The sequence below is a fragment of the Canis lupus genome, chromosome 31 (assembly GCF_011100685.1).
Source record: "Canis lupus familiaris isolate Mischka breed German Shepherd chromosome 31, alternate assembly UU_Cfam_GSD_1.0, whole genome shotgun sequence".
NCBI classification, from domain to species: domain Eukaryota; kingdom Metazoa; phylum Chordata; class Mammalia; order Carnivora; family Canidae; genus Canis; species Canis lupus.
The window spans coordinates 2,719,761-2,738,601 of NC_049252.1; the positions used below are offsets into that span (position 1 = coordinate 2,719,761).

The 18,841-nt window shown below is 39.2% G+C and overlaps 1 protein-coding gene across 3 annotated transcripts in view; it reads right to left on the minus strand.

The window, feature by feature from the left end:
- CADM2 (cell adhesion molecule 2) overlaps positions 1-18,841 on the minus strand; it is a 1,062,630-nt gene that overhangs the window by 495,290 nt on the left and 548,499 nt on the right. The gene's annotated exons all lie outside the window — the stretch shown is intronic.

An 18,841-nucleotide genomic window follows, 5' to 3' on the forward strand; every position in this document is an offset into this window, starting at 1 on the left:
TTAAATTGAGTAAAACGGTAATCTGAAGTACGTTTTTTAAAGTTGAGCAGGGGGATCCCTGGGTGGCGCAGCGGTTTGGCGCCTGCCTTTGGCCCAGGGCGTGATCCCGGAGACCCGGGATCGAATCCCACGTTCGGGCTCCCGGTGCAGGGAGCCTGCTTCTCCCTCTGCCTGTGTCTCTGCCTCTCTCTCTCTGTGTGTGACTATCATAAATAAAAAAATAAAAAAAATTAAAGTTGAGCAGAGGCAGAATAAACCCATGTTAATTTTAAGCAAATAAAATTTAAAATTTCCTTTATGCTCTTTTATATAGGTGCGTATCTTAGCAAAAATATGACAATTTTTCATCTTGTATATATGTGTGTAAAGCTAGTTTATTTTTTTTTAATTTTTTATTCATTTATGATAGTCACAGAGAGAGAGCGAGAGAGAGAGGCAGAGAGAGAAGCAGGCTCCATGCACCGGGAGCCCGACGTGGGATTCGATCCCGGGTCTCCAGGATCGCGCCCTGGGCCAAAGGCAGGCGCCAAACCGCTGCGCCACCCAGGGATCCCTGTAAAGCTAGTTTAAAAACTGATCAGGCACTTTCAAAACAATGCTTAACTTATTCATTTTTTAAAAAATCTCATTTACTGAGGCCTCAAATACAGTAACATTTTAGAAAACGGATAATATTACTTTTGAAATATAAAGAATGGATCAATTTACCATTTACCACATTGAGATTTTATTCCAACATAAATCTAAACTTTCTTTTCTTACTCAGAACAAATACTCTGGAGTTTTTGTTTTGTTCTGGTTTTTTTTTTTTTTTTTCTGGAGTTCTGATTAAAATAGTAATATAAATAATCTGTTTTCATACTTGTCAAGGATAAAGTTTATGGATGCTCATTCCTGGAGGGAGGAAATAAACTTTTTAATAGACTTTTTAATGTTTTAATAGTTTATTGATTTCTGATAGCTTTTTTTTTTTTAATTACTCAGGGACAAGGACCACTGTCACTCCCAGATGTGCATATAAAAATATGCATCACTGGATATCCCACACTAGTTCTAAATCAGAATCTCCTGCAGTAAGTGCTTAGAAGAAAGCATTTTCTCAATGCTTTCTCAGGACTCATATGTACACCAGAGTTTGAGAACCATTGCCTTATTAGAGAACATTATAGTTTAAATTTTTTTTTTAATTTATTTATGATAGTCACAGAGAGAGAGAGAGATAGGCAGAGACACAGGCAGAGGGAGAAGCAGGCTCCATGCACCGGGAGCCCGACGTGGGATTCCATCCCGGGTCTCCAGGATCGTTCCCCGGGCCAAAGGCAGGCGCCAAACCGCTGCGCCACCCAGGGATCCCGAGAACATTATAGTTTAAAGTGGTTTACATATTCTAAACATATCAATTAAGTAGCATCATAGAATTCTAATGTTTTTTTAAAGAAATGGAGGCCAAATTAGTAATTTTCTAGAATGACAGTAAATAGTCCATGTGTAGCAAAGTGGCTCAAATCAGCTTTCTCAAAATCAGCCAGGCTTGTGGCTCTTAACAATTATATGTCCACGGGAAGGTTACATTCCTAGAAACTCACTTTTTTTTTTCCTGTAAAAAGGTAAGAAGAATCATATCAGATTCTTTCCTTTTTTCAAAGCAATGAAACATAACGAATAAACTGAAGTATCTGATACGTAGTAGATGCTTGGAAAATAGTGATCATTATCAGTATCATCATTAACTTCTTGGTCATAATTTTAATGCTGTTAGAAAGAAGTATATCCACATATTCTTTTTCTATGGCCAGTTATCTACCTACTTAACTAACCCTAGTATTGTTTATTTATTTAATTATTCTGGTGAATAATCTTAATTATGGAAAATAAGTAATTAAATTTCTAAGAATATAACATCAATCATACATACCAAGACATAGGTAGTCAAGAACATTAAAAACAAAGAAAGCAAAAATAAAAACCAAGGATGCATTCTTAAAGGAAAACGTAATTGTAAAGTCTCTATTTCATAAGATCGTCCTGCATAACTTAAGTCTTCCTAAAAGATTTTCAGGATGATTTAATTATTGTAAGTTTTTTGGATTCTGATACTTGATAAAGTACACCTGTCTCCAATTTATTTTTTAAATGTCATAGTCAAATGTCATAGAACTGAACTCTAATTTTAGTTTTGCTTTCTAATTGTTTGATCTTTAATGAGTCAGTTATAACATTTAGACCTCAATTCCATCACCTATAAATAAAATGTTTGGATAGTTAATGTCTAAAATATTTTATGCATTTACAGTTTTGGCATTCTATAAATGGTGTTTATTTAGCAATACCCTATTTATAAGACGTGTCCCACTAACTCATTAAGTGAGAAAAGGGATATAAATGATACAGTTTTCAAGGAGTAACTGCAATGTATCCTTCTTTACAAGTTAAGGTGGATATTATAAATTTGAAATATTTCACTCCTGTGGGGAAAAAAGGTGTTTATGTATGTATGCATAAATCACAAAAATACTGTAAAATAGTTTAGAATTTATAGTCCTTTTGTCAAATTAATAACTAATAAGGAAGACAGAAGTCAAAGTAGGACAGAATGGAATTCTCAGAAGACAAATGTTTCTAAAATAGTGTTGTGGGTTTTTTAATAAAATGGCATTTTTATCTGGACTTCTGGGTGTCTGATTTTTTTGAAATTACATGCAAGATAGAAACTTTTTTTGAAGAAAGAGTACAGAATTTTCGCAGGATTTTCAGAAAAGGTAATCCAAAAAAGATGCAATCATTAGGTATGGATATTAGGAAAGCTAAGGAACATTGTAATATTTTCAATGATTTTTTATGAACTATAAGAAAACATTCTTTACATAGATGTTGCCTTAACTGATTCTTGAAAAGATGCTGACTTTTAATTCATGATAAAACATACCATTCTTGGAATTTAAAGGAATCAAATAGAACGAATGCATGCATTCATTTGTTCAGTGAATCATATGATCAAAGGCCATTTATGGGACCTATCCAAAAGATGTTCACAGTCTGGTGGAGGGTGCAAATGTTAATTGTATCAGTAATTATAAAGTGTAATCATAATGCAGGCTTCAAGAGAAGTCCTTGCGGTTAGAAGATCAAATAATAATGACTTGCTAATCACAGGGGTCAGTGAAGGATTTTCTAAGCAAGTGAAAAATCAAATCTAAGACTATGTCGGAGTCTACTAGAGAAGAAGATTGAAAATATTATCAACTTTGGGAAAGGCAGGTACAAAAGGCCTGTGGAGTACAATGAGATGGCCACAGGGCACCAAATGGCCTGCGGCTGGAAGAGAATGCAGAGGCAAGCTTAGCAGAAGGTGAGCCTAGAGAGACGGTCCGAGGATAAGAAAGACATCTCAGTCCAACAGGCTTTGTCTTTTGCTTCAGAAAAATGGAAACTTGATTGCTGTTGTGACGACAGCAACACAATTAGCTGCTTTTAAAACATGCATACAAATTTAGGAAATTTAAAGAGTGTCTTTGATTTGTGAGGCTCTAACTTACCAATAAGAAAGAGCTTGGGCTACCTAGATCAGAGATTCCCAAACCTGAGAGTGGAACAGAATCACGTGGAGAAATTGTTAAAACACAGATCACAGGGGCCCCAACCTCAAATTTCTTTTCTTTTTTTTTTTTTTTTTTAAGATTTTATTTATTTATCCATGAGAGACACAGAGAGATGCAGAGAGAGAGGCAGAGACACAAGCAGAGGGAGAAGCAGGCTCCATGCAGGAAGCCCAACGTGGGACTCGATCCTGGGTCTCCAGGATCAGGCCCTGGGCTGAGGGCAGCACTAAACTGCTGAGCCACCTGGACTGCCCTCAAGTTTCCAATTCAATTCGTCTGTGTTAGGATCTGAGAATTTGCATTAGCAGCAAATTCCCATATGCTGCTGTGCTATGGTTGCTGGGACTACACATCAAGAACTGCTGATCTCAGGGAATAGACCATGGACCTAAACTCTTGAACCTCTTGAACCTCTTTTCCCATAAGAGATTTTTCCTGTGAGATCTTTCCTAGATCAGAACCAATTCACAATTTGTAGTCTCTGAATCTAAAGTGCACAATACAACCTGCATCTTTTCAACCCCAGAGATACTGGATAGTCATGGTACAAAGTAACAAAACACAAATGCTGGGGCCAGACTCCTTGTGTTCACAGAGTTATGTGACCTTAGGCTCCTCATTCACTACCCCCTACCTCATAATAGTGCTGTCTAAGACTATTATTATTATAAATAAGTTAACCTCTTAAGTCTCTTAGTACAATGCCTGGCATACAGTAAGTGATATTTGTGTTAACAAATACTATTGTCATCATTTTTAAAATTTTCTCATTTTGTAGTTAAAAACAGATGGTTTAATTTAAATTTCTTCAATAACTAAGCGGTTGAGCATCTGCTTTTGGCTAAGGTCGTGATCCCGGGGTCCTAGGATTGAGTCTCCCTCTGCCTATGTCTCTACCTTTCTGTCTCTCTCATGAATAAATAAATAAAAATCTTTATAACAAATAAATTTCTTCAAACACTAAAGAGAACACACACTAAAAATGTTTAGTAGCCATTGATTGCTCTTTCAAAATGTATGTGTTCTTATTAAGGCCATCTATTGACCATTCACTTGCCATCAAGTATCCGGAAAAACTCCATGAAGTTAGTATGTGTAGATACCTATAGTTCTTGTTTTTCCTCTTAGATGCACATGACTATTTTTAAGTATAAAAGCAGTTCAAAATTAACTGCCGCCATCCATGTGTACCATGCATATGTCTCCATTTCAGTGTTTTCCAGACTGGAATCTCCTGTTACATCTGTCTTGTGTATTATCTATCTTAATATTATTTTATATTCATTATGACTTTCATTTCACTACTGTTAACTCTGCAGGTTGCTTTGCCCTACTGTGTGTTTCCTGGCTAATTTGATTCTGGTATCAGAAACTGTATTCCACAGATGTGAGCGTGTCATAAACAAAATACTTAACACGTGCTAATACTGACCCTTTGAGACTCTCCCTGCAGCTCTCTACTTAGAGGGCCCACATTTATTGATTATGCTTACTCTACTTTGTATGGTGAGGCTTTCTTTCAGGTATTTATCCAATTAATTTATAGGCATCTATTATGTAGCTCTATAATAAATGCCTTTCTCAAAACGAAGTATGCAGTATCCTTTCATTATTTTTATCTCTTAAGTTAGGAGATACGCCAAAGAAGGCTATTACAATGTATGACATGACCTACTTTTAATAAATTCACATTTGCCACTTACTTTATTAGACACCTTTCTCCCCAGTGTTCACATTTGGACTTTTTAATTATATGCTCAGCCAAAGACTTCTAACACATGAAGGCAATTTAGGAAGCAAGGAAGTAAAGCTCTGCAGGCATTTCAAGATACAAAAATAAAGACAAAAGGAGGAAAAAAAAAATAGTATTGCAATTCTAGAAGGATTTGCCTTCCACCTTCAGACTTAAAATTGTCTTTAAGAGCCTAGGTTATTTCTAATTTTGGCCCTTAAATTACATACTACACATTCCAGACAGCCACGACAGTCTCTCTCTGCTTTTTCTTATTATTCTGATTGTTTAATGCATTGCAAATGGGAACTCTGGGACTCTAGGCTTCTTTTTCCCCCCTTGAAACCTCTAAATAATTAATTAGACTGTCGAGCTCTCACTGCTGCAAATTTCCTCTTCATGTTGGCCAGGGTGGCACACATTTATCCTTAGGCAAAGCCACAGGCTAAAGCAATTTCATATTAGCTAAACATCTTAGACTATGCCATGTTATCTCTGAGGTCATAACATGAAATAGCTCCATCCCAGTGAAAGTGGGTTGAAATCAGTAGAGCTTTCGGATAAATTTAAGGATTAAATGGGAGTTCCAAGCAAGCTGTCAGTAACTTGAAATTCAGCTCACCTGTGATTTAACAAGGCTGTACATGTTTATTTTAATAGTGCCACAGAGAAGGTCTGAGGCCCACAGTCTCACAAAACATCCTGTCTAAAATGTTCCAGGGGAACAGACATAGATGGTGGCTTATTTGTCAAGTCCCCTTCAAAATCTTAATGCTCATTATGATCCTTTTTAACCTAAAAAGAAATGCTTTAGAAAGGGTCTGAAATTACTCTCCACCTCCTTATACTCATTCTGTGATGGGCTGTAGGTAAATAATACAGGCCTCTCTGTGTAGCTTTTCCCACAAGGCAGACACAGAGGTGCTATGGGACAGTCCACTTCCTTTCTCAATAGTAGAGAATTATCACTCATGCTGCAGCACCACTCCTGAGACCAGAGAGGTGTCTGATGGCACAGAGTGGCAGTGCCCTCCGGGCAGGCCATGGAGCAACAGCAAAGGCAGCAGGAGGAAGGCAGGACTTTGGGTTTGTGTGTCCTCCCTGGTCTGTGGTTAGACAAAGGGTTCATTTTTCAGCAGTGTCTTAATCTTCCCAAACAGAATTAGAGGCTTTCTCTGTAATAGCCAACACTCTGTGTACTGTATGCTGTTCTGTGCAACAAAGATAAGCTGTTTGGTCTAACTTAAAAAGAATGCATAAAGCTCCAGTAAGCACACACCTACCAGACTCCACGAGTTTACTCTTGAATATTTGTGAAAGCACAAAACACACACAATTGGAAATGTGTCAATGTGCTCTGAAAAAAATATGGAAACTCCAGGGATTCAGTCTCCTCAGCAAAGTGATCATTTAGGGAATATGTTGGGAGAGGATGTGAATTAATTTATCCCTGTCATCCACTCCTTGTCTCTTATCCCTCTTTCCCTTCACAACTACTACGTTTGGTCACAATAGTACTGAATTCAGTTATTGAGCACTTACTGTCTGGCGAGCCCTGTGTAAGTCCTCTATAGGGTGCTTTACTTCATTAGTCATTCCAGCTATGAAATTGGAACAATTTTATAGAGAAACTGACTCGTGGAAAATAAAACACCTTACCCTAGTTAACACAGTAAGTGGGAAAAACTGGTTTACAACTCAGGACTGGTACGTGAGATGGGTTTGTAAACAGCATGATCTCACATTCTCAGTTATACCCACAGTGGGTAGTGATTGTCCACAGAGGTTCAGCGGTCCATGGCCCTGACACTAAAAGTTATTGGGTAAGCTGCTAGCTTATCTCCCTCGGCCAACTTGTTCTAAATGCCAACTTGATCTAAAAGCTAACTTGTCCTATGACTGCGGTGATGACTTGTGATCTCGAAGACAAAAACTTTGCTGGAATTTTCAAAGTTTATCCAAACACTGATAGTCTTGATCATACTGAGCACCAAAGATCTCCTACTTAAGTGCAAACAATTCTTAACATGCTGAACAAAGTGGAGCTTTTACTTTTTGGTTGATTAGTGCTAGAGGTTTTATAAAGACACAGCATTTTTTGAGCCAGAAGAGACCTAAGCAATCATCAATTCCCTTATTTTAAAGTCAAAAATCTGAGACAAAATCAGACACTGGGTAGGCTAGTTTTGGAGCTGATAGCAAAATGGAGGGTTCCTAATTGCTAGGTCAGCTTTCTTTCCACAATATCAGACAGCTTCCCATGACAAAAAATAAAGCAAGTCTTGCTGAATTATTAAATGTTGCAAGTGGATTTTCAATATGTAATTACAGCTTAGGCTCTGATTTAATTATTTGGATAATTCACTTCATATTTTCTTGGTTAATTGCTGCCATCCAGTGCACTGTATAATTCAAACAATCATAAATAGCAGCTTGAATTTTATGAAATCACCATGCCAAAATTTCTAAGTGCTTAGCACTAAACAAATATTTGCAAAGAACTATCCATTTGCTGGATATTATATTACAGATCTGCCATCACTAGCTTGAAAAAAAATGCAGTTTTCAAATGAAATTTTGCATCATCATAACAAATACTTAATTCATTTTACTTGAATAGTTTTGATATGTGTTTGATAAATATATTTATTAAAATAATGTATATTCAACAAAACGTATTTTTTTTTTGTTTAGGAGTTTGAATCCCTGCTTCCAGACTTATTAAAGAATAAGAAAAATGAAAAGAAAAATGAAATCCCTTCATGTTCATTTTTATCACAAAAACTTTACAAAGTAAAAAAAAAAAGAGCCCTTTATATAGATGACATAAAATATTTTTAAAACGTGATCGAAAATGGTGGTGTTTGACACATTTCTACGTGGTAAAAATGAATAGAGTCTTGGCTTATATGTCTCAATTTTTTTTCCATTGACCACTCCATGAATTATATAATACTCCATATACTTTCTCTACCATTTACTTCATTTGACTCACTGCTTTCTGTTTATTATATGATCTGTGCTTCACCAGCAAAGAAGAGACATCAGTAAGGAATAACCTTAGTTTGGTATTCTGCACATCTGGGAGTAAACTGAAGTTGGTGATCTATCTCTTTCCTCCTTTTTTTGGTCTTTTTTATCCTATTAATCTTCTCTGTGTATAATTTAATGATAGCTGTATCATTCTTTAAACTCATTCTAGTATTAACAAATGCTCTTTATGTATCTTTATCTTACTTCTGATCAGCTTCTAAAACAAAAGAACAAGGTGGGAAGGATGAAAAGGAGAGAAGGAAGAAATGTCTCATGCATCTTTTATGAAAGGGGAAGAGAAGGTGGGGGTACGGTTAGTGATTTGAATTGTTTATTTGAATTCCCACTTAAATAAAATCTGGAAAATGCTATCAAAGACTCAACTCAAAATGTAAAAATTCCAGGCAAACCTTAGTATCTCTGCAGGTGATTAATTGCCTTAAGAAATGAAAGAGATGTCAAGACTGACAAACAACAAGCCTACCCAAGATTTGCTCAGCATGATGCTAGAATTTTGAAGAACATCCTTATCAGATCATGTAAAATCTATATCCCTGTGACTTGAGCATAAAAGTAATAAAGCAGTATGATTTAGGACATTCCTAAGAGCTACTCCTTTATTACGAACTGCCATGGTCAGCTATAATCACATTAGTACTGTCTATCGTGTATGCTATTTAATTCAAGAAAAATAAAAGCTTCCCCTAAAAAGTTCAAGTTTCTCCATATAAGGTCATCTTCTCTTGTACTGGGAAACTGGATGGAAAAGAAATAGGACCAAAAGAGGAGGCTTTCTTATCTATACATTCTCATCCCAAGATCTAGATGTCCAACATGCTGAAAGATTGGAACACAGGGCACCTGGTTGGCTCAGCGGTTGAGCATCTGTGTGCCTTTGGTTCAGGTCATGATCCCAGGGTCCTGGGATCGAGTCCCACATCAGGCTCCCCACAGGGAGCCTGCTTCTCCCTCCGCCTGTGTCTCTGCCTCTCTGTCTCCCTGTCTCTCATGAAGAAATAAAATCTTTAAAAACAAACAACAAAACCACCCAAAACAAAACAGAAAATATGCCTTGAAAAGCACCACATCTCAGAGTTCTGATCCTGAGGCACAATTCTAGTCCATGTTTGAGATGCGCAGCAGAGATGATGGGCCTGCCTCAGGCTGTTCTGCCAATATTAGGTCTATGTAACCGGGATGTGACAAAAAGACCTTACAAGTTGTACTTCATCTAGGTAATATGGGGTTGAATGTTTGAATATAACATATCCTTCCTTCCTATTCTCCTTTCTTCCTTCATCTCTTTCCTTTCTCTTCTTTCTTCCTCTCCTTTTTGATACATATAAGACATTGTCAGCAAGTTTAATTTTAGCCATAAGAGATTGTTTTTTCCTTTCTGCTTGATCCCATAATTATATTTAACCATCCCAATGGGTCTCCTTCAGGAATTCCATGAACTTGGTATTCACACATTGACACCTCTCGAAATTTGTCTCTCCTCTACCCTTAACCAGAACACACACAGTCAAATCAATCAAAAGTATTTGCCTATCTTGATCAATATTTTTTCTTGTAAATTATGTTTTAATTTAAATGCTTTCCATTTTAACTTTTCTCTCAAGATATCCAAAAATATTTAGCTTGATTTTTAATTTGAAAAAGAAAATTAAGTATGATTAAAAAATAGAAGAGGGTTATTTTAGAGAGGAATGTAAATGCTATCAGGACACTGAGAAACAGTGAATTTTTAGTGAATACATGATGCTTTGATATTCTATACTTTTGGTCAAAAGAATTCTATTACTTTGTATATGTGTTTAGAAGACAGTGTAATTGTATGTACATTTTGGAACATGCTTTATTTTTGTCTATGTAGAGAATCAGGACATCTGCTGCCATTCAGAATAATGAATTTCTTGAGAAATTAGCAATTTAGGCAAAAAATAAAATGTGTGTAAGTTCTGGAGTTCTTCAGCTTTTCTGACAAAAAAAAAAAAACTTAACAAATACATTCTTTTTGAAGATTTTATTCATTTATTCATGAGAGACACACAGAGAGAGGCAGAGACACAGACAGAGGGAGATGCAGGATTCATACAGGGAGCCCGATGCGGGACTCAAGCCCCAAATCTGGGATCACTCCCAGAGCCAAAGGCAAACTCTCAGCCACTGAGCCACCCAGGTGTCCCACAAAAACATTTTATAGTAAAAATTGTTAGAAGTGCAATTTGACTACTTGACATATGACTTTGAGAGCTCTGTACAAAACTCTCCAGAATGACAGAGCAGTGCAGTGTACTCTCAAATAGTTGAATGACTTGAATTATTAGATGAAATCGTAAAGTACTCCTTACTAAAATGTAGACTATCTGCCAATGCCAAAATCAGATTTCATCTATTCGATGCTAAACATTTTTTTTCTTATATTAACTAGGTATTTGGTTCAAATGCCTCCAAATTCATTCTTTATCAGAGATATCAAAGTCATGACGACAATGGAGGCATGTTTTTCTTTCTACAGTAGCCAGAGGACATGGAGCCAATTCTAATAGCTAATGTCAACATATTTAAATAGAAGTTTAACAGGAAAGTGAAGGCACAGTTTAAAATATCATTTAGAATGAGATTTTTATTTTGACACATGAACATTCTTTGACTCTGGTTTTAACAGTGATGTGGTTACATGTATTTTGAGGACGCACGAACAGCCTGGTAATTATAATATACAACTTATCCTATGAAGTGTAAAAGATGAAAGACTAACGAAACAACAATCCTTTGAAGAATGTGATTTCACCCTGAAGGAGCTGTCACAGTATGTAGCACAATGCTTGGAATATAATCAGTAAAGTTTTGGGTTTTCTAAAAAATAAATTGCATTGATGTTAAGGTAAACTCCTTGATGGGGCAACTTCTCAGGGCAGGGATTAGACAATTCTGGCAGGAAGGTGTCACTTTTCTCCTGGTGCTTCTTTGGGGCTGAGAGAACTGGCCTTTACTGATCTCCTACTATGTGCCCAATCCAGAGTAAGGTTACCTTTTTGTGGTTCAATGGATGAGAGATGCTTCTAAAGCCTGGGAGAGATGTCACAGAGCCTCTTAAGGTTTTTAAAGAGTAGTGAAATTTATGGGCTGCCATAATGCAATCAACTCACGAAAAGAGGCAGGCAATCAATCACTCTGGGAGATGATAGATTATGCCTTACTGGAGAGCAATTGAGTGAGGGCTACCACTGTACTTTCATGGGAGAAGATTTGGAAAGGTTGATTTTTTAAATTATTAAGAAAATATTAAGAGCGTATGCTCTTTATTGTCTTACTATTTGTCTATCCACTTTTTATTTCCATTTAAATGCACAGATGAGAATAAAGGATTTTTAGAGGCCTCTTATTGTGTGCCAGTCTTTGATATAAAGACTTTACATACATTATGTAATTTAACTCCCTCATTAGTTCAAGTCATTGTTGTTGTTGTAATTGTGGTTGTTTAGATAAAGAATTAATTGTTCAGGTTACATAGCAAATGGATCTAGGATTTGAACCAATGCAATCTACCTCCAGAACCTGGCACCTACCCAGCCTGCATTTATAATATATAATTATCTTTCCTTTGTATCTACTCTCATTTCTCCACCTATTGATGATACATGTCTAAACTCTGATAAAACCTTATATTTATAAAGAAGTTACGACATAATAACTTCCATAACATTTCTAAATATATTCTGTATAAAAATGTATGTAAATGTGTGTATAGATATGCATGTTTGGGTATATACATGATGTATATACTGAAGAAAAATACAGATACTTGTGCCAAATTTGGCTGGATAGTATTTCAAGACAAGAGTATATTTTAATAATCATTTCACTGGATCTCATATCTGTTATGGGCTGAATTGTACCCCCCCTACATTCATATGTTGAAGCCCTAACTCCTAATAGAGAGAACATCTCTAAGGAGATAATTAAGGTTAAATGAGGTCAGAAGAGTGGACTCTAATCCAAAAGGTCTTTATAAAATGAGGAAGACCCCAGGAGTGTGCACACAGAGATAAAGCCATATGAGGACACAGGGAAAAGCAGCCATCTGCAAGCCCAGGAGAGAGGTGTCAGGAGAACCCAAACCTGCTAACATCTTGATCTTAAACTTTTAGACTCCAGAACTCTGAGAACATAAATTTCTTTTGTTTAGTCACTCAGTAAGGGGTACTTTGTTATGGTAGCACCAGCAGACTAATACAGTATCCCATTACAATAAATGCTTTCTATAAAATTGTTATTTGACAGATATTTGCTAATTGCACATGAAGATCATAGTGGGTTAAAGTGGACACATTTTTACCACAAATAGATCAGTTTAGAACAATCTTATCTGTGTGATGTACAGAGTACAGGGTAGTACTCTGAAGCCAGGTCCAAACTAAAAAATACTGTGCTGTAGATGTTGATTATATTTGCACTGTCACGAATAAGCATATCTGTCATCTCTAACCAATTTTAAAGATAACACGGCTTAGTTTCCATCCTAACATGAAAAGTATCTGTCATTAAAGATGTCAATTTTCCACTGACTTCTGTGTTCAACAAAGACCTACAGCAAGCCCAGAACCTAAAAGAGTCAAACTGCTGATAAAAGGTTCTGGTGTGTTAATCTTCTGAAATTAAGAGATTTGAGGGCTCCTTGTTTACTCCAGATGATAGCCTACTATAGTGATAGCCACCTTTATCCTACAGATTTTGATGAAAATGAATATAATCCTAAAGGATTTCATTTGGCTTTCATGATTACATGCAACTTGAAAGTTAAAGTTCCATTAAAATCACACTTAATGGGAAAATAGATTTATCACGATAAAGATCCCAAGGGTTTTTCCCAGGTCCTGGTCTCTCTTTCACTCTCTCCAAGATTGCCACATCTAATCCATGAATCAGACAATATTATCCTTAGTTATATTCCTATTCTAACACTAGACTTATATATTGAACTTTCTAAATAACATTTCTGCTTTGAAGGTAGAGGCGATGTGAACAATTTTTCCCCAAGGTGAACTCTTCATTGTATCCATCATCACCAATATCTACTTACTAAACTTCACCCTATTTTCCCCTATTTTAGAAAGTAGTACTCATATCTGTCCAGTTGCTCAAGCCAAAAACATTGTCATCTTTAACTGATCCTCCCCTCTCTTACCCAATCCACTTAATTTTCACCTGTCATTTCTACTCCCTGAAGAAAACTAATGAATGGAAGGTTATGACCCTCTTCCCCCCCCCCCAAAAAAAAGTATAAATCACTGACAAGAATGTAGATTATTTATAGATTTGATTAAATTATATAATGGCCCTCTGATAGACTAGAACTAAAGGCAAATACATTAAAATGAAATGGAATAGAGAATCCTGGAGCTAGAGCACGTCAGAGCAGAAAGGCAAGGAGTAGGGAAGGAGGGATGGAACTGCAAAGGAGTCCTGTACGCTGGGTGTCGTAAGCAGTGAAGCAGTAGAATGGAGAATCGAAAACTGAAAACTTCACAAGATTTATATGTTCTGGAGACATTTCATGGTAATAACTAAAAATGTAAAGTCTTTAAAAGAAATTAGTATCATCTTAAGATAGATTTTATTGGTACCATTAGGGCACCATAAACTTTTAAGATATGTTTTTACATGTCAATACGATGGACTTCAGTCAAACGGATATATCCCATCCTAATGTGCCAGAGCACCTAGCAAAGAACTCACAAGTCAAGCATTGAAAAAAATCTTACAAAGCTGTTTTAAGTGTTTGTTTTCTTTTGCTTTTTAAAAAATGTTACCTCAGTATTTTTATCTAAACAGTCGTCTTAAAAAGCTCTTAAAAGCGTAGTTTCCACCAAGAGATGACGCCAGAGGACGCAGCACAGAGCTGTGAATTCAGACTTCGGCATATGCAAGACGGCAAAGCGCCTCCTACTCCGGGCGCTGTCCTAAGAAGCTTCTCCAAAAAGAAGAAAAAGAGGAAGAAAAAAAGCTTGTTCCACTCGCAGATATGTTCAGCCTTAAAAAGCATGTATTTCAGAATCCGTTGCCGCCCCCTCGGGGCTATCTACAGCTCTGCGCCATCTGCACCCACCCCGCGCCCTCCTGCACGCCCCTGCAGCCGCCGCCTCCCACCTGCCCCTCATCCTCCCCCCCCCATCCTCCCCCTCCCCATCCTCTCCGCCCCCACCATCCCCAGCCCCCATCCTCCCGGCCCCCCTTCCCCCACGCTCACCGGCCCCTCCCACCTGCCCCCATCCTCCCCCTCCCCATCCTTCCCTCCCCATCCTCTCCGCCCCCACCTCCCCCTCCCCATCCTCCCCGCTCCCATCCTCTCCCTCCCCCATCCTCCCCTCCCCCATCCTCCCGGCCCCGCTTCCCCCACGCTCACCGGCCCCGCCCCTTGTCCCCTCTCCCTCCCCCATCCTCCTCGCCCTCATCCTCCCGGCCCCCTTCCCCCCATGCTCCACCGGCCCCTCCCACCTGCCCACCAGCCCCCTCACCACTTGTCCCCTCTCCCTCCCCCATCCTCCCCCATCCTCCCCTCCCCCATCCTCCTCGCCCTCATCCTCCCGGCCCCCTTCCCCCATGCTCACCGGCCCCTCCCCTTGTCCCCTCTCCCTCCCCCATCCTTCCTCCCTCCCCCTCCCCCGTCCTCCTGTCCCCCCTCCCCCCCAGGAGCAAACCCAGCCACGTCCAACCGGACGGAGCCCAGGGCAGGGGCGCGGAGGGGCGGGCACGCTGGGACCGTCAGCAGCGGCCTCGAGGTGGCGCCGACAGTTCCCGACGAGCGTCCCGGTGACAGGGCCGTACCCGACCCACGGCCTGGGACCCCGGGACCCCGGGACCCTGACACGCAGGCCCACGGCGTGCAGCTTCACCCCCGCAGCCGCTCGCCGGTCTCTGCCCCTAACCTGCGGCGGACGAGGGCGCAGCTGCAGGCGGCCGGGAGCGCTGGGCCCCGGGGGGGGGAGGCCCGGCAGGAGCCGCGGGCACCGGGGGGCCAGGAGGGAACAGCGCAGGAAAGCGGTTGGGCGCCTCCCAGGCTGCGCTGAGGGGCGGGGCGGTCGCCTGGCCCAGGCTCTGAGGCCGCCGCGTCCTGCACCGCCCGGGCCCCCCACGCGCCCCGCGCCCCACGCCCCACCCCGGGGAGCGTTTGCCGGATGCCGGATTAAACATTGGAATATCCCAACAGATCTGGCGCGCCCTGGGGCTCGCTAACAAAGAAAGAGCTTCCGCTTTCACATATGACGATGTAAGCTTTGGTTTGGGTCAGGCTGTTGCCACGGGGTTCCGAGTGCGAGTCGCGCGGGGCCGCTGGCGTTTGTGGCCACTGCCGCGGTCCTGGAAGCCCGAGTCTACGTGCATCTCAGCGGCGGGCTGGGAATCCCTGCGGAGGCAACGGCGTGGTAAAGCCGGAGGAAGATGATGCCATCCAATGGCTCGTGCGTACCCAGTTCCTGCTTCACAGCAGCCAGTGTTATTTTATATAAAATCAGGGAATGAAATTATTAAAGGAAGTTTGCAGTCTATCTTACCTGAATTACGATATCGCTCAATTTAACTTATGATCCTGTCATGTTAAAATAGGAGTGAGCCACACTCACTGAACAGTGTGATGAGTATACTTGTGGAAAGAAAGGCATTTTTTTTTCTCAAATTAACAGGGCGCTACTTCTCTCTCCCTCACACACACGTGCACACACACCTACATGTACTTTTACTATCATCACTTTGCGGTTTACGATCACATAACATTTTAACAGATTCTACTCCATACGTCACATCAATCTAACAGAACTCAGAATCACATTTGCTGAGACGATAGCAAAATCTATTCTGCGCATCTAAATTTTTTCGAACTTATTTGTTTGGGAGAGAGAGTGCATAAGCAGGCGAAGGGGCAGCAGGAGAGAGAGGATCTCAAGCAGACGTCCACTGGGCTTGGAGCCCAATGAGGGGCTTGAGCCCACAACCCTGAGATCATGACCTGAGCCAGAATCAAGACGGTCGCTTACCCGACTGAGCCACCCAGGTGCCCCTAATCACCGAATTTGTAGCATTGTTCTAGCAATGCTAGTATATACCAAGGTAGATAATGCTATACGCACTGAATACTCTGAAATCTTTTAAATGCTTGTAAAAAAAAGTCATAGTGTTAGTAATTTCAACCTTCCAATGTTAGAATATGTACAATTCTGCTTAATTTAAGACACCTATCATCCCTTGAATGAACACTACATTAATAACATTAATAAACATTGTGAGAACCAAGCTTACCCTTTCTCTCATTATACAACTATTTTATTAAATATTTAAACAAATCTTAGAAATGTAAAAAGTTATTTATATAATATTTTACGTAACAAACTCCTCATGAGATACGGGAATATTAAAATTTCAAAAGTACAGTCACAGTAAGTGGTAGGCGAGGCATGAAGATAAATCAAATCCTATTTTTTGCCATGCTGTGAAAAGACTGCTGGCTTTTAATCATCCTGATGTGCCATATGTAAATTCCATCAAAAAAGAAGTTTGGTAAATGTTATATTACAAAACCACAGGAAGCAAAGCTATTAATAAACATCAATTAAAATATATACCATGGTCTAAAGTCATTAATAATATTCTACTAATCTGGCTATACATATCTTTCATATTTACTCAATCGTTCCCCTACTTTTTATGCAAACAACAGTCTCAGAATTACCAGATGTCTGTCTACATATTCCTACTTAACTCAAGGTCACTACAAAGTTCTGCAGTAAAAGAACTACAAAAGCTCCTTATTAATCAATCCAGTGAAAAGAAAATACAAGGAGAAACAGCTTCAGATAAATATCTTATAAAATTGATGCGATCAATGAGGAAAAAGAAGCATTCTTGCCGAGCCTGGAAAGAAAAAGTATTACTCAATCTAACAAAAAATAAATAAATACATAATAAAGGTATCCCCAAAAAGGCCAATTCTGAACACAAACTTTGATTAAAAAACAAAAAGAATATTTAGCGAAGGCATGTCAAGCTAATCACCGTGATTTATTATATTGTCTTTTCTATTGGGCTAGTTGGTGTTCCTTTGAGTTTGCCGTTCCTAATGAATCCCGATATGTTATTCTTTCTTTTATTTGAATATTCTTCACTTAACCAATCCTCTATTGGCTTTTCTTGCATCCTTATCATTTTTCCTTGAATTAGTGTTTCCCTTACATCATAAAATATCTGTTTTGCCTTCTAGATACGCCAGGACTTCCCAGTGGTCTGAGAGGCTGCTTCACCATGATACTCTTATTTCCCATGGCTTGCTGGGACAAACAAGAGTCCCTAAGTTTTGCTCTCTTTAATAAACCATCCAGCTATGCCACAAGGACCCCATGATGACACAAGTCTACAGCCCTAAAATATCATTCCGTCTACACACAGCGTTAGCACGCCATAGCCAACTGACCCAACCGTCACTCTGCCCGAGGGTTCCTTTTTCCACCTTGCCATGCTAATTTCCCTTCTGCGCTTCCAGGAATAAATGCTGGCCTGCAGGGTCCTGCTGCACATTTCCCCTTCCCTTAAAGCTGAGAGAGAACAGTGGACAGAAGGAACGGGAGCTGCTTTGAAAGAGGAAATATGGCATCCTACCAGGGAGACACACAGCACCGAATATCGCAGGGTAGACAACATAATTATCCTTATCATTCCCCATGACCAGCGGCAATGACAAGAGGAAACAAATTCCTTCAAAGGGGATGGCATCATGTAAGGCACGAGGAATTGCACAAAGGATACTTGCAAAGCAATGTTTTATTTATATTGTACCTCAGACTTGCAAACAGAAATTGCCTAATTCACAAACTATTGCAAACCACATAGAAAGTGGAATCAACATTCCCAGATGTCTGTTTTAGATGGACAGTTGCATTATAGAGTGTTTGTTACTTAGGGCCCACGGAGGGGTTGGTTGCAGTGTTCCACATCTCCAACATATCCAGTATTCGTATGTGCATAAAGTGAATCCTGTCATACCTGTCTTTTGATTAGGAGAAATTTAATGCTTCAGCTCTTTGTAATGTTTGTTGTTTTGTTAGAACTGGTGTGTAGATTGAATGGCAGGTGACATTTCATAAGATTTAAATAAGGTAAGAAATTAATCAAATTAACATACTGCTTTTCTAAAGTATAATGAGTCATTTGCATATAAAGTGCAATGGAGTCTGTAAATACAAAATGAACTTCAAATTACTGAGGAACATCGTGAACTGCATTTGTTGCATATTATAAAACAGACATGAAGAAAGAGTCTTGTAAATATTCCCAACTCCAAACTGATTTATGATACATTTTGTGGTTGTAATGGTAGGCTTAGATGCTGTAATATCCAGCATTCCTTGTTTCTGGAGAATTTATGACTTCAATTTGACATAAATAGTGATAGTAGCCATTCCTTGCAATCATTTTCCTACCT